Here is a 16,361-nt window from a genome sequence, read left to right as displayed (position 1 = left end):
TGGACAGTGGGGTGGATTGAGAACTGGCTGACAGAGTTCAGAGGGTTGTGTTTAGTGGTGCAGAGTCTAGTTGAAGGTCAGTAACGAGTGGTGTCCCTCAGGGGTCAGTACTGAGTCCAGTCCTGTTCAATATATTCATCAATGACCTGGATGAAGGGATAGAGTGTACCATCAGCAAGTTTGCTGATGACACAAAACTGGGAGGAGCTGACACACCAGAAGGCTGCACTGCCTTACAGCGTGACCTGGACAGGCTGGAGAGTTGGGCAAAGAGAAAAGTTATGAAATTCAACAAGGGCAAGTATAGGGTACTGCACCCTATAGGAGGAATAACCCCATGCATCAGTACAGGTTGGGGGCTGACCTCCTGTAGAGCAGCTCTGTGGAAAGGGACCTGGGAGGCCTGGTGGACAACAGGATGACCATGAGCCAGCAATGTGCCCTTGTGGCCAAGAAGGCCAATGGCATCCTGGGGTGCATCAAGAAGAGCATGGCCAGCAGGTCAAGGGAGGTCATCCTCCCCCTCTACTCTGCCCTGGTGAGGCCGCATCTGGAGTACTGTGTCCAGTTCTGGGCTCCCCAGTTCAAGAAAGACAGGGATGTGCTGGAGAGGGTCCAGCAAAGGGCTACAAAGATGATTAGAAGATTGGAACATCTCTCTTATGAGGAAAGACTGAGGGACTTGGGTCGTTTTAGTCTAGAGAAAAGAAGATTGAAGGGGGATCTTATTAATGCTTACAGATACTTAAAGGGAGAGTGCCAGGGGGATGGGAACAGTCTTTTTTCAGTGGTGCCCAGTGGTAGGAGAAGAGGTAACGGGCACAAACTTGAAAACAGGAAGTTCCATCTTAACATGAGGAGGAACTTGTTTGCTTTGAGGGTGGCAGAGCACTGGCACAGGCTGCCCAGAGAGTTTGTGAAGTCTCCTACTCTGGAGACATTCAAAACCCGCCTGGACGCCATCCTGTGCAACCTGCTGTAGGTGACCCTGCTCTGGCGGGGGGGTTGAACCAGATGATCTCCAGAGATCCCTTCCAACCCTGACCATTCTGTGATTCTGTGATTCTGTGAATAGTACCTACAAACAGAATCCTGTATCTTCCTCATTTTTTGTGAAATGGTGTAGTTTTAGCCATAGAAGGTTTTTATGACCTTCTTACCAGTATGAGCCACAATCATTTAGTTATTGCACTATGGTAGCAAAATGGCATTTTTTAATACCACGCTTGCTTAGTCTCTCTCAAATCAACACTGGACAAACCAAGGATGTAGATATGCAAGATGTTTTCCAATTGTCTGTATTTCCACCATCAGAACCGGAGACCATGGTATATTACTACCACTAAAAAAACGATTGGCACTTTGACAAAATCAGTACAAAATACCTATTTTCTCTCCAGCAATAGTGGGGCAGTGAAATGCCAGAGTTTTCAGGGTGCTGAGTCTCCATCTTTCTGTGTATTTTCTATTGAATAATAGAAAGTTCATGGATATCTTCACAGTACCCATCTAGAGCAGGAGCATAGCCAAAATCCATTTCATTTGGTTGCAAATCTTCTGTATAGGATTTACAGTTCTTCTGACAGACTGAGGAGGCTGCGTTAACTCACAGTCTGAACTGATTCTCTGTCTGCACATTTTCATTACCACTGAGAGAAGACAGTTGCACTTATGACTTACCAACTTCTTGTTTTCTTAAGCAAAACTGTTCATTTGAGGAAGAGGGAGAAAGATTTGTTACTGTGAAAAGAATATCCTGTATTCATTAAAGCTTTGAAAATTCAGCTTTGCTTGATTGAAAATTAATCAAATCACCTTTGAGATACTGTTAAAATCCAACACATTTGTGCTATACACCTAATTATTTTGATGAACCTACTGTTTTAATAAGGTGCTTCCCCTTTTTTTATACATTGTGTTTAGTTGAAAAAAATACACACGTTTACAGTGCCAGCATAGGTCCTAAGTTAAGGTGATCTTATAAGCACAAATTGGAAGCAAGTATATATATAAAAAATCTTTTTAACCAGAAGCTATAGACTTATATGCAAAAATATTTCCAAAATGAAACTGGGAAACCAGTGAGAAGCAGTTTTTACTTATCCATTATCTTCAGCCCTTGTATATTTTAGGAAGAATATGCATTACACTTTGGGGCTGCCTGACCCAAATGATTTTTATCATTGTTCATCCTGGAGGAAATACTCTGATCCATTGCATTAACTGTTAAAATTGCTCACCTACACTGCTGACAACTCCCCATGACAGTATTGCAATAGCACAATTTTATGTAATGATACTGGTCATGTAAAATTTGTAAAGGGTGTCTTTTTTAAATAGCTCTATGACTTATTTTCACTTTAAACTCTGCAGAGCACTCCCTGTTTTCTAAAGCAAAGGGAAAGCATACAACAGATGAAAAGACAGGAAAAAAAAAAAGGTAATCTCATTATGTCATTCACAAAATTTGGAATAAAAATATTTATATTTTGAAAAAAAAAAAGATTTTATGATCCATGGTAAAGGAGAATATTATTAGCTCTGCTAATAGGAAATATTTTTTGAAAGAATTACTGAAAGGAAAAGGCTATGCACTTCAAATTTCCAGCCAATATGAATGAAACTGACAGAAGAATTGCAGACGATGCTAAGAGAAGGGAAAGTAAATAGATTAACAATGATGACTGGAAAGGTTTATCTGAAAAGGGACATCCTTCCAAAGAAAGACATATTATAACCTGTCTTCCTATTAAAGTGGAAGAGAATAAAACAATTACATAAATAAGCAACTATCATAATGGCAGAGTATTATAGTACATTAAGGTGATAAAACATCCTCCCTTTTCCTGCTTCTTGAACGTGGTTTTCTCTTTTTCATGATAGATAAAGAAAAAGGCAGACAAACAGATAATTTTGTTTCACTGTGTCTTGCTGCTGACACTCAAGTGAATGTGTTCCAAAAGAATGTAATTTTTTTTTTTTTTCGGAGAGGACAAGCCTATAAAAAGAAGCAGTAAAGGAGAGAAGCAAAGAAGTTTATGTTAAAAGAGGATTCCTCTCAACTTTCACAAAATATTGGTTCTTTGTTCCTATTCTGTGTATTCCAGCAGCTAATTGTAATTTTCTATGAAGTAATTAGGAAAAGACAGTTTTATAGAACACATAGGATTTTTTTTTCTCTTGAAAAACATGAATTGCTAGTTATTTGTCTCTAAGCTCTGTGCTTTGTTCATATTCTGTGATTTAGTTCCTATATAGTTTCTCTTTCCACTGTCCAACGTCCAGACCAGGTTTTGGTTCTTTCTTTTTTAATTATTATTATTTTCCTTTCCCATTCCTTAATGCTTCAATTATATAATTTATTTTTTGGATTGTAAGTGACTGGTTTGAGGACTGTGATCTCTGTATAAAGCTTGTCACTTACCTAGCACAGTGGGACACCTATTAAGTTGAGTTTCCAAATAAAATAAGAAAATAATTCAAGAAAATCCCATTTCTGAATAAAAAATGGTGTAGGCACCCTGCAGTTAGTCAGATATAAGTTCCCTAGTGCCTTAGGGTCATTTTTGAAAATAGAAATTGATCACTTCTTAAAATAAAACGGGTTTGAAATGAAGGTTACAATAAAGTATACCACTGACTGTCGTTAAGCAACATTTCCAATAACTAACATCCAACATATTTAGCCTTTCACGCTAGTTCTATAACAACAAATTAAATATTGCTAAGGAATAGAGACACACATCAGAAAACCATCATCTACATTAACATTAGAAAGGTCCGCAGCACAGCTTTGTCTTGCCTCCTACTGCTGGCCCAAAACATCTGAGTGTGGTGAGTAAGAACAGGATTTTGATGGTTAAGAGATCTTAATGACAAGGTTGTGGCAATGGGCCTTTGACACTGTGGCAAAAAAACCCAAACTATTTGTTTCACTAGTGCAGGAGTTTATGTCCAGCTAATATTTTTTTTTTTTCTGTTACCTCTATATTAATAGATACGATCATTTTGGCGTGATGTTTTTCCTTTTTTTTTTTAAATAAAATCTAAATTTCCTGTTTTATTTGAATAGACTTCTCCACAAGTAATATGCAGCCTTCACAAGGGGTACATATTTGATGTTTGAGTTATAGCTGTTAATTGTGATTGATGCAATGGAGTGCACAGCTCTATTTCCATTCCTTTACTAGATAAATGTTTACAAATTTCAGATAAGAATATTCACTGCGTGTATTTAAGACAATAGTTTTCACCTGTATGGAATGAAATGTATTTTCTGATGAAAATTCATGAAGTGAAATGTGACCTTCAGGAAGCTCTGAATTCAAGTTTACGTAGTTCCACCAGCGTACCCAGCCCATTTCCAGTGACACAAGAACGGCACAGTAATATGTGCCTTCCCTGAACCTATTACACGCTGCACCTCTGCACTTCATTTGTTGCTGGAAACAGGGGCTCAGAGCACTGAACAAGCAAAGCCTGAGTACTGTACTTGTCATTTTAAAAAAATTTACTTGTATTTTCTGTATGATGTCTGAGCTCACGATTTTCTGTGCTTCTTTAAGAAATCTGAAATCCCTAGATGCTGGCTTGTGGTAAAGCCTAGCAAGTAATTTATTGTTTTATTTTAGGGTACAGTGCCTCTTAAAAAAATTGTTAGTTTTTTATTCTAATGGCGGGTGCATCGATGCTCTCGGTTTCTCATGCTAATGGCAAATAAGTAGTGGTGTTGCAGGAGAACAGACGGTAAACCACAATGGACACACCACTTGGCCGGATCTGACAGCGTGAATTCTAGATGTAGAAGTGCTGTGAAGTCTGCTTAGACCTTTTGCTTCAGATGGCCTTTGAATTACATTGTTCATGTCAGATCATGAAAGGACATGGATGCTGGAACTCTGAATGCTCACTTTTGTTTTTCTGCTTCTTCCATGAAGATAAAAGTACTTGTTTTTGACATAGACAACAACATTAGGGACTGTATTTGTTCTCTTTCTCTCTCTTTTATCAAAAAGATATTGATTACCTTATAATGGTATTTCTTTTCAGGTTATAGAAGAACAAAGCTTATTCTGTTATTCCAACTTTCTTGGAACTGCTCTGTTTGTAGTTTACATTTGCCTGCAACATTTCAGTCAAAGAGCTAGCACTGCTCTTACGCACTTCAAAGGCACGAGATGAGCAGTTGCCATTGCATCAAGGCTTTATACTCCACTGCATTTATCTGGAATAGTCACACAGTTTATTGCTTTACTATTAGGTCAAATTCAGTTATTTTTATTCAAGTTTTCTGGGTAAAATGATGGACTAACGAGTTAATTTGGCTACCTGTTATTGTTGAAAAGAATTTTCTTGTGATAATGGTGGGAAAGCATTCTGGACAGCATACTATCATCAATTGCTTTCCTATTCTACTTTATTTTACTTTCTGAAGACAGGTGCACATGCACATTGACACACACATATACATGCCCACACACACAACTAAGACAAATATGTTCAAGACAGTCGCGAATAACAGACTGTTCGAATACAGGTGAGTCTCCTGGTTCTGCCTCAAAAGAAATATAGTGTTAAAAATAAGCTTGCCAAGGCTTTTCACTGGGACATATTTAATTTTAACACGTGTGGTAGGAAACTGAAAACAGAAGAACGTGCTGCAAAAACGACAGTGTTTGTCTCCCTGTTTGTGAAGGAAGGATGCAAAGATCCTGTCCAGTGCTTCAGCCTGTTCTGTGCATGGCCACTCACAGAAAAAAGAGAGGCCTTGCCGTAAGTCAGAAATACCACGAGGGAGCAGAAACACCATAAGGGAATAGAAAGAAAATGGTGGTGGTAACAAACCCAAGCAACAGCATATGCAATGGCCTAACAGGGTAGTTATGAATCACAGTTATTCTTGTTGACTCTAGGTAAAGAAATTAACGATCATTTAGGGTGAGCTAGAAAAACAAATGCAGATCAAAAGGAGCACATTAGATCACCTAGAGATTGTAGATTTTCCTTTTCAGATTGGCGGAGTTTGAGAGTTTCACCAGCTCTCCCCTTTAAAGCAGAGTATTAAACATGATTTATTTTTTTTTATCACAGACATCTATTTTCTAATTTTTACAAATGTTTCTTTATCTTGCACATAAACACAGTAGAACTAAATAGACTTTTTTTCAGAGTTATTTCAGTCTAATACTTTAGACACACACGTATTCATGTAAGTGTGTATTTATAAGAATAGGTAAATATATCTAATCCCATTTATAAGGAAATTAAGATGGGTTTTCTTGTATGGAATAATTAATTATGCAATTATTCTAGGAAACATTCTCAGTCTATGCTGAGAGTTGTTCAGAAAATGCCGTGATTTGCCGTGATAGCAAGCATTCAGAAAAAAAAAAAAAAAAAAAGAAAATAAATCAGTTGACACCGTATTGTGTTTAATGATAACAATCTTACTCCATCTGAACACTGCCAGGTTCCTTCCTCCCTCAAGAAAACCGTATGTTTTTATTCAACAAAAAAGCTTATTTCTGCATTCCTGTAACAGAAAACATGAAACTTCAGTCTTCTTTAAAGCATACAGTAGGAAGATTTCTCAACAGAAAGGGAAAGTCTATCTTTAACATATTCCGCAAGTGTGGATTTCAGCATATTTATATTCATACAGACTCATATGATGGATTCTTTTATTTTATTTGAAACCTTTTCCTTAAAGCAAGCATTTGTATTTTTAACTTTAGGTAAGGTTCTAAACATTAGCATTTGTGTGCATTTCATTCAGCCTACCTCATCATTTTCTTGTTTCATGCCCAGGGCTTAGCAGTTGGAGTTTAAAAACAGCCAGCTTTAATGTCTATGACTGACATGTAATTTCTGCTTACTTTAAAGCTTTTTTTCGCTAACTTTGACTTTTTTAATATTCTTTCCTGTCCATAATCACAAACCTACATAAGCTCTTTTGTGGCTTAATAAATATTGTCAATTTTTTAAAGCTCAACATGGTGTGTATTCTTCTTCAAAGATAGTTATTAAGCATATAAAAAGAAGCTTGTTAAATTTGTAGATTCATTTTTGTTATTATTATTCCTCCTGCTTATATTTAAATGAGGAAAGATAATCCATTAAAGAGGCTGAACTGTCAAAAATGCTGCCATATCTATAATTAAGTATAACCTTCCTGGGTTTAAATAACATTATGGTTATAACACAAACCAACAAAAGCTTCTCAATTTTAAATTAAATGCTCTACCTTCCATTAACACTATTGTTTTGGTTGGAAACTCAAACCCATGTGGGTGCAAAGGATGTATTTAGCTCATAGCTGTGACATTATTATCTCCCTCTTTTAAAAGTGAACAATAACAAGTAACATGCCTGTTTGTAATATATATTTTACATCTTAGCACCTTAGATTACATGATTCATGACATGAATATATCTTAGCTCTGCAGAAGTATTACTGAGAATTATAAGAGTTAAAGGACCCTGCAACGTAGCTGCGCACTCAACTTTGCTTCTCATTATCTCATCCAGTAAACTATTCTGAAAGATACGAGGTAAAGCAGTTTTCCTTCTTATACTGCTGAAGAAGAAACATATCATTTCAACTGGAGAGAGATATTTTTCCCCAACCCCAAAAGTTTGTTGTTGAGTTGGTTTTTTTAAGAAAAATGTTTTGCGAAGCACTTTAAAATTTTCTGTAAAACAGAAGACACACATAGCTGAATTATTTATTGCATAGATTTTGCCATCATTCAGTTGGAGTTGCCTGAAGAGCTTACTCATTATTTGCCAATGTATACGAATTTTAGATTAATAATAACACGATTTTAATGAATCTGTTAGAATTCTACCCGCCATGATCCTTACTACCCCACCGCATGGCAGAATACGCGTGAGTAGCTGCCTGCTGAGACATACACATCCAAAGACAAACAAAATACATAAAGCCAGCATCTGTGAGCTGCACAGCTCATACCTCCCACGCTGTAGTTAACTAATAATGTATCTTCAGGTGGTAAGCTGCAACAATTTGATCTGAGGACTGCACACATCCTTTCTTTTGCTTCCTACACAATCCATTTGCTTCACATATGTTGATAACTTTTTTTTTTCCTAATTGTAACTATTTCACATACAGTACAGATCACTAATATTAGTCTGTATTACAACTGATTAGGGATCATTTAATATGAAAATTTAGGGCAAGGCATTTCAAACAAGAAAGTGATGGGGGAGAAAAAAGAAATGAGCGGTGAAGTATACCAAGTCAACACTAGAAAAGAAAATTTTTAGAAAGCGCCCACTCTCTATCGAAATTTATCCAAAAGCCCACCCTGCCCTCACTGAGTATTTGAATGAGGTTGTTCAGGGGAACAATGATGCAAGACCTGCTAACACAGTAAACTGCCCCTTCCAAGTTGCACTTCCCTTACTTCACGAGGGGTCCCATCTCCTTTCTGAGCTACCTCCATCCTTGAAACTAAGAGTAGAAATAAACCTTCAGCAATTTAACTTTCATTTTTATGTGTAGGCGTAGTTAAAATAAATATTGGTTAGTGCATTTCATGTATTGTACCTTGCACCAATCAAACCGGATAATCTACAAAATGAACTCTCTGTGTCAGGCTTTGCTTTTCTTTTAAAGTAGCTGTAGGTCTTATAGTGATATATATTGAGAACATACTGCTTATTTGTTAGAATACAATAGAATACAGTGGTATAAGTAGTCACTCCAAAAAACATTTCCATAAGCCTCTGTACTTATCATTGTGTTTAATATATTATATATATCCACGTCAAATTGTAGCAAATTTCAAAGTGAAATAAAAATGTTCAGGAGTAGGAAAGTTACCAAACAGCATAAAATAACACCAAATATCTTTTTAACAACTTCAAATAAAATACATTTTAAAATCCATGAAAAACTTCCAACTCACACTTCAGAGCAAACCTTCATACCTCAAACTGAAAGAGTACAGAAAGAGCCGTTTTCCTTACTGTACAGATTCACCGCTTCTAAGGCCAGAGAAAATATCAGCACTACTGTGTTTTCTTATCTAGCTAGAGAATTTAAGCTGCTTCTCTAGCTCATAATAATCTGTTTGACTGGCATTTTAGCAGCAACATTAAACCTAGGCACAATGTTGGTCTGTCCATCCTGCAAAGATGAATTAGGAGGCTCACCTTTAAGCACATGTATAATAATACTGACTCTAGGCTGCTCATGCACATCAAGATGGGATCATCTACAATTTTTTGTACATTTGATTTGCTCAGGCATAAAGAAAACTTTACTATCTGAAGCTCAATGCTCTGATTTATGAAAAAAATAGATTGGGATGCTAGTGCTGTACACAAAAACATCTTCCCACAAACACACGATAGGGTCAGTGCACATGTACGTGTGTGTCTTTCAGCTGAAGGTTAGGCCTACCAAAGCACCTTGCTCTCAAGAATCTTCTGAAGTCCATCCAGAAGTCACACTTATCTACTACATCTAACTTGACTTTGAAGTAAAGTAGTTTTGATAATGATCTCTGAAGTCCTGAATAATTTGTCTTGGTCATTTGAGATACTGTTCCTTTTTCTGTTAAGGTTACAATTAAAATACATTGAGACTCTTTTGTTTATGGTTTTTTAAGTGATTTTCCTGAACTGGTAGGATGCTAGCTATAGAATGAATTTATTTCTTAACACAAGTTTTGAAACTCTACTGTTAAGGAGCTCACAAGTATTTTGAAAAGACAAGACAAGCTGGAAAACAGAAATAAAATCACAGATGTGGCAATATTCAAAAAAGATCATGAAAACAGCTTCTGTTACTAGTCAGTAGCAGAATGGCTGTATTACTAATCCCATAGCATGACCTACAACATGAGGCAGAAAAATCAGAGCACATCAAAATGAATAAGACCAAATATAATAAGCAGCTTTGACTTCATACAGCAAAATTCTTTATGGAGAAATCAAACATATTATACTGAAGAATTTTAATCCAATGCATTCGTGAGAAGTGAGTATTTCTTATGGTTCAAAAAAAAATATTGTTTGGTTGCTCTTTGATGGACAAAAAAAAATTGATGAACGGTGGATGAAGACACGAAAGTACAAAAGTCTGATGCAGCCTTGAGTAAGTGTGGAAGGCTCCACCTTTTTCTCATTTCCCTGTTAGAAAATATACTGTGTCTGATCCTAAACCTGCTCTACAATATCTCCATTAATTCTGTGGAAGAAACAAAGTAAAATACTTATTGCATTACATTGCTAATTTAGTTCTAGGAAAATCAGGTCTTTTTTCTTCCAATATAATGCAAGGGTTAAGTACTATTTACTTATGCCATGAGGCTGGAATCAAGTAAATAACTCCTGTTATTGCTACCCTAAAAAAATAAACCAGTTTTAATATCTGGTATTAAAGTTCCTGCTGTGTTCCTCTGAGGCTTTTTCATACCAGAAATTGAACTGAACTCTATCATGGAATCAAAGTAAATAACATCCCAGCTGTTATTTGTTGTCACCCCAAAACAAGAAGTTATTGTAGCACAAAAATAATACAATTTATTTTAAATAACAGCAGATATAAGTGTAGGAAAAGTGAAATAAAGTTCACTGACCTTTTTCCTTAATTTTCATTATTGTTCTAATTTATGTTAAAGATCAATGGCAAGCCACGTGATTTAGATTCACATAGTTTGAATCTGCAGGAAATAAAGAAAAACTTAACAAGCTCAGAACGGTGAAATGTTCACTTTGTCTAAAGATCATTTCCATATTTAATCAGACTATAGGGATGATTTTTGAAATGTCAAGGATTTTTCAGACTGACAAGTTCCTTCACATTAGAACATGTTTCTTATTGTCCTGGTGTTTCCCTTCATGCAGCTTCTCGGGTATAAAGTTGATTTATTATTCAGTAAGAGCTGCCAAAGCCTTTATTTGGAAGGAAGATAACTGATGTAACAAGTTTTCTTTTCCCATCTGCATTGCCTGAATAAGTCCCAAAAAGTTACAATTTCCTCTCCTTTGCACATTGGCTCTCAAGGCATCAAAACCACACAACCTATAGATGGGAAGAAAAGCCCTTGCATCTATTGAGACAATAGAAATGAAACCCATTTAAAAAAACAAACAAACAAACAAACAAACAAACAAACAACTAGATTTCTACTGACTGGATGAACCTTACAGGTTATTCTAAGTGTGGATCTTTTACTACTGGGTAAAAGTTTCTCTTTCCCTCCTTTTCCCAAGAAGCAGATATTTTTGTTCAATGGAAAATAACTGTTAGCCAAATGAAGCCAAATGAAATGGTGGATTTCTCAAATTTGGCTCTCAGAAAGTGAGGAAGGGGCTATTCTATGTGTATAAACATATACATACATTCCTGAGTCCCTGAAAATTTATCATAATAACAATATATATATACCTTTTGTTCAAATTATACCTTAAGCAATTTCAATTTGATCATCAGTGCCTTTAAGAATTACTTCCTTACATCCTGTCTTATATCCTTCATAGCTTGCCAAAAAGTTTCCAAAAGTACATTATCAAACAGGAAGATGGAAGATGAGAGTAGCAAGTCACACAAATATGTGAACAGAAGTGTCATACTTTTACCTTCAATGATAATGGGCACCAGTTGACATTTTAAACAATGATTTGACTGTTGAAAGGAAACATTTGAAACATAAGAAAAACTCAGTGTGCTAATGAATATGCTAATAAAACAGTCTAGGAAATTTCGTCCTTAGATTCATGTTTGCCCTTGTGTTCATGTGTCTTCAAACTGAACTTACCTTATGGTTTCAGCTTTCAAAAAGTCAACTTTCTGCTCAGGGAGAAAATTTTATTTTTAAAAAATCCAGAATTTTACTGTATCTGGAATCTACAAAGACAACAAGAATGTTGTCTACATTGAAATATTTTGATGGAATATTATCAACTGTTTCATACTATAAAACCCAAGTGTCCATTCTTTTATTAGAGGATCATAAAAGTTGATACCATTCATCTGCAGAACAATATAAAAGCAATAAACTGCAGCTACTTCTTCCCTTTTTTGCTATTTCCAGGAGACCATAAGAAGCAGAAAATCAGCATTAGTGAGTTTTAATACCATATTTTATTTTGTATTCAAACCAAATTTATCTTAATAGAGAAATATTTTATTTACCTTTTTGCCCAGCTACTTTCCATAAAGAAACATTTTTTGGAAGTAGACCTCTCATGAGTTCTCCAGAATTAGTTTATGAAATGTGGAGTTGGATAAAAGTGAGGGTTTCTCCCATTCACTGTATTTTTAGTATGCAGTTCTTCTTAAACTCTCTGAAGAATGATCTATCAAATTGAATAGCTGATGCACTTTGAACACTTAGCTCCAAAGGAGAGATGACATTTTTTTCATTAGTTTAAAATTTATATGCTACAGTATCTGTCACAATAATAATAAAATCTGACAGTGCAGATCATATCGGTATTTCTCACAGTAGAGGTAATGTGTTCTTTGGAAGATAAAATGACAATTTGTTCAAATCATAGATTTTTAAATTTTAGACAAACAAGGTAGCTCTCACTCTCTGTATCTCATGCTTTCAGAATAATTTCTTTGCTAACGATACTATGGCAGGATCCAGACCACCCACATTCTGTCTCTGTGGGAATCTGACAGGTTGTAGATGTCCAGGAAAATGATCCGGAAAGCCTGCTCTGCGGTGTTGTTTACCCCAGAGATGCCGAAGTCTCGCCAGGTGCTCTCTGCACAGTCTGTGAGTTCCCATGATCTCGAAACATCGGCTTTAGCCTATGCCCAAAATCACCCTCTGTCAGCAAAGGGAGGCCCCTGGCTCCCGCATCCGTATCCAGAGGGTCCAGAATGGCATGAATACTAAATGCCCTCGCCTCTTTCACAGTGACGGGGTGTTATTCAATGCAAAGCTCATCAGTCATAATCACTTTTATTTAAAAAAAACATGTCGACGGAAGAAGAGCAAAGTGGTTATCCTTTGAATAAACAACTAATAGTAAGGTCGGGCTGTCAGGAACTGGAAGATCTATTATCTCTGCCTGAGGGAACTTAACTATAGCTCCTAATTCCAGTTGTAGCCTCGACAATAACAACAACAACAACAACAACAATAATACTAATAATACTACTACTAATACTAATACTAATAATAATAATAATAATAATAATAATAATAATAATGTGTAGCCAGGAAACAAGAATCCTAGAGACAGTAAAAGAAAAATATTAAATGGTCTCTGACTCCATTATCTAGAATTTAAGACAGTTAGCTGTCATTAAAATCTGACAGGCCAATTAGCTCTACAGCTATACCTTGATAAAGTATACTCCCTCTACAACCTGAGCTGAAATCTGTAAAAAGCACTTGCATCCATTTACCAAAGCTGGCTGATTTGGACTTATTTGTTTTCCAAGGGAGGGATGTGCTATACAGTTTAGACACACCCGAACATCACAATTTCCTCATTCTCTGTGTTTCCAAAATTATTTCAGTTTTCCACTCAACTATGTCTTTATAAACAAAATCAAACAGTACACTACATTTATGTTCTTAAAATGTGAAAGGAGAAAACGATAAAGGTCTTTACAGAATAGACTCAAGTCTTTGTTGTTGTTTTCTTTCCTAGGACTTGCACTATTCTTGTCAGTTTGCACTGTGCAAAATAACACAAATGTTTAAAGACACACCCTCAGGTGAAGAAACTTATTAGCCTAGCGTGAACAGAATTAATCACAGACAAGTCTAACACAACCAGTAGTATTTACAACACCATTTAAATCCCATCAAAGAAACACAAAACCAGGAGCTTTTGGAAAGAAAATAAAAACAGCTGATTAGTCTTTGCATTAGTTGCCATTCACAGCCAAAACCTTTCAGGTCGTCTGGCCTTAAAGTTCAGAGCAGCCATGCTTTTATGAGTCAAAACTCAGCATATAGGATCAGGGTTGTTCACTTGCAAGAGCTAAGTGGGGACCCACGAGAGTTCTTATTCCTATTTCAACCTCCATAAAGAAAGCCCACTGTAACAAACTAAATCATTGACTGTGTAGTCATTGTTTTCTATTTTCATTTCAGAATCTATACCCTCTACCCAAGCTTTTAGAGTAAGGAATTAAAATTCAAAATCAATAAGATCCTTGAATATTGGAATGACATTTCATAGTTTTCTTTTAACTTTTAAACTGTTTCTTCGTTCCGAAAAATTTGTATGAAAAGATGGTCACCAACATTTCGCCATGCTGCCTCTATAGTTTCAGGGTTATCCAAATAAATATAGAGGATTCAATACTACATTCATTCGCTGCTTGAATACCCAATATTGCGTAGATATGGACACAAGTTAGAACACAGGAAGTTCCGTTCAAATACACGGAAAAACTTCTTTACGGTGAGGGTGACAGAGCACTGGCACAGGCTGCCCAGGGAGGTTGTGGAGTCCCCTTCCCTGGAGATTTTCCAGACCCGCCTGGATGCAGTCCTGAGTAATGTGCTCTGGGCAATCCTGCTTTGGCAGGGGAGTGGGACTAGATGATCTCTAGAGGTCCCTTCCAACTCTGATAATTCTGTGATTCTGTGATTCTGTGATTCTGTGATAATATTTTGAAATCTTTTGAACACTGACTCCACAAAGAAAAGAAGAAAAGAAAAAAAAAAAAGAAAAGAAAACAGGGTTTCATCCAGGGCCTTCCTCAGGCAAATTCTTTCCAAATTTTCAAGCAATCTGTCTATTAAAGGAAAAATTTTATAAGGTTCAGAAGGAACAAGCTTTCCCCTTACATTTGCAGTCTATTGGTCAGCAGCAATATTGTAAATTGATGTGAAATATCTGTTAGGATTCCTACACTGTGTATTCCCAGACCTAAAATCTCCCTGTCTGTGAGGTAATATTTTTCAAATAATTTTAAAGTAAAGCTTCATTTGCTGGCTCTTCTTCCTGTTGCATTTACTCCCAGCTAGACCTTGAGCTGGATAAGGACCAAGTGTGACCGTGAAAGCTTCTTTCCTGAAGGCTTGCACATTTCATCCACAAAGGAAATGATACCCGTGCCAGCTCCTAGTGTAAATATATAAATGTATCGTCTGATTCAATAGTGGTTGAAATGAAAGAAATCCCTGCATTTCAACTACAGGATTCTTCTGGTTACCTGAGAGTTTTGAAAAATGTCCCTGTGCTATGTCCTAGTCCCTGGCTGCTATTAATTTTATCTGGACTTGTCTTATTTCATATCTCTGGAAAGGTCTGTTTCCCTACTTAAATCAAGGTATCTTCCCTAACTGGTTGGTGTTCCCTGAGGTTTTGCTAAACGTATTCCAGACAAATTTGCTATCTCAAGCCAAACGATTGATACCACTCTTGTCAAAAAATGCATGATTGTTAGGCAATAATTTTAACTCTGCAGCAAGGTAATTTATGGGTATGAAATAAGCCCCCGCTGTGCTCTAAAATTCACAGTGTAAGCGTCTCAGCTCCTGTAAGCCCAGATGTACTTTTGAAATTTATGGATCTGTGCTGTCTTAAATTACTTACAGATCTATCCCGATATGACAAAGAAGAGATATCTTCAAGGGAGCTGTACTCACCAACTCTGTTTGAAAGACCTTTCCAAATGTTTATAAATACCTCTTTTCTTTGCTTTTCAGCTAAGATTGGCATGTGACTTTAATCAATTGGACTTCAGTAAACTTCACACCTCTGTTCTGTAGTGGTCTGTTAAGCTGTTAAGACTTGTGAAGCTTTGTGGAGTTTCTGCTATACTGTTTTTGCTGACACTGGCTTTTTCCAGTGTGCAGAAGCTCCATGTACTGGATGACTCAGGCCTGAGAGAATTAAGTAGAAAAGCAGGTTTTAATATTGCTGTGCAAAGTCTTAAAGAGAATTGAATTGTTAAAACATGAACACTTCTTTAATATTTAGCGGGGGGTCCAAACGTTCCCATGGTTAATATTATACACCAACCTTCAGGAATGGAAGTTTTGGTGATCTAAATGGCCAGCTAAATACCTAAATCACTCAAATGGGAAGAGTCATCCATTTTAAAATAGACCACCTAAAACATCCTAGGGTGGTTGGAAGGACACCTAAGCCAGGCTTCACTATACCCAGAAGAAAAGGGATGGCTGATATCCCGCCCCTGTCTGGACTTATAACTAGATGAGACTGGGGTTCACAGTCCAGTATTCTCCCATTATTTGCAAACCCAAACTGGTGGTGGCTAGAACCCTTTTTTTGTACAATTTATTCATTTTACTTTTAGGTGGTCCCCCGGGGTGGAAACAGTGTGTATGCCAGGCCCTCCTCGGTTTCAGAGGGGTCTCAAAATGTCAGCTCCGATATCTCAG

Source organism: Vanellus vanellus, assembly GCF_965231255.1.
Source record: "Vanellus vanellus genome assembly, chromosome: 4".
Taxonomy (NCBI): domain Eukaryota; kingdom Metazoa; phylum Chordata; class Aves; order Charadriiformes; family Charadriidae; genus Vanellus; species Vanellus vanellus.
Note: the sequence above shows the minus strand (reverse complement) of the source record.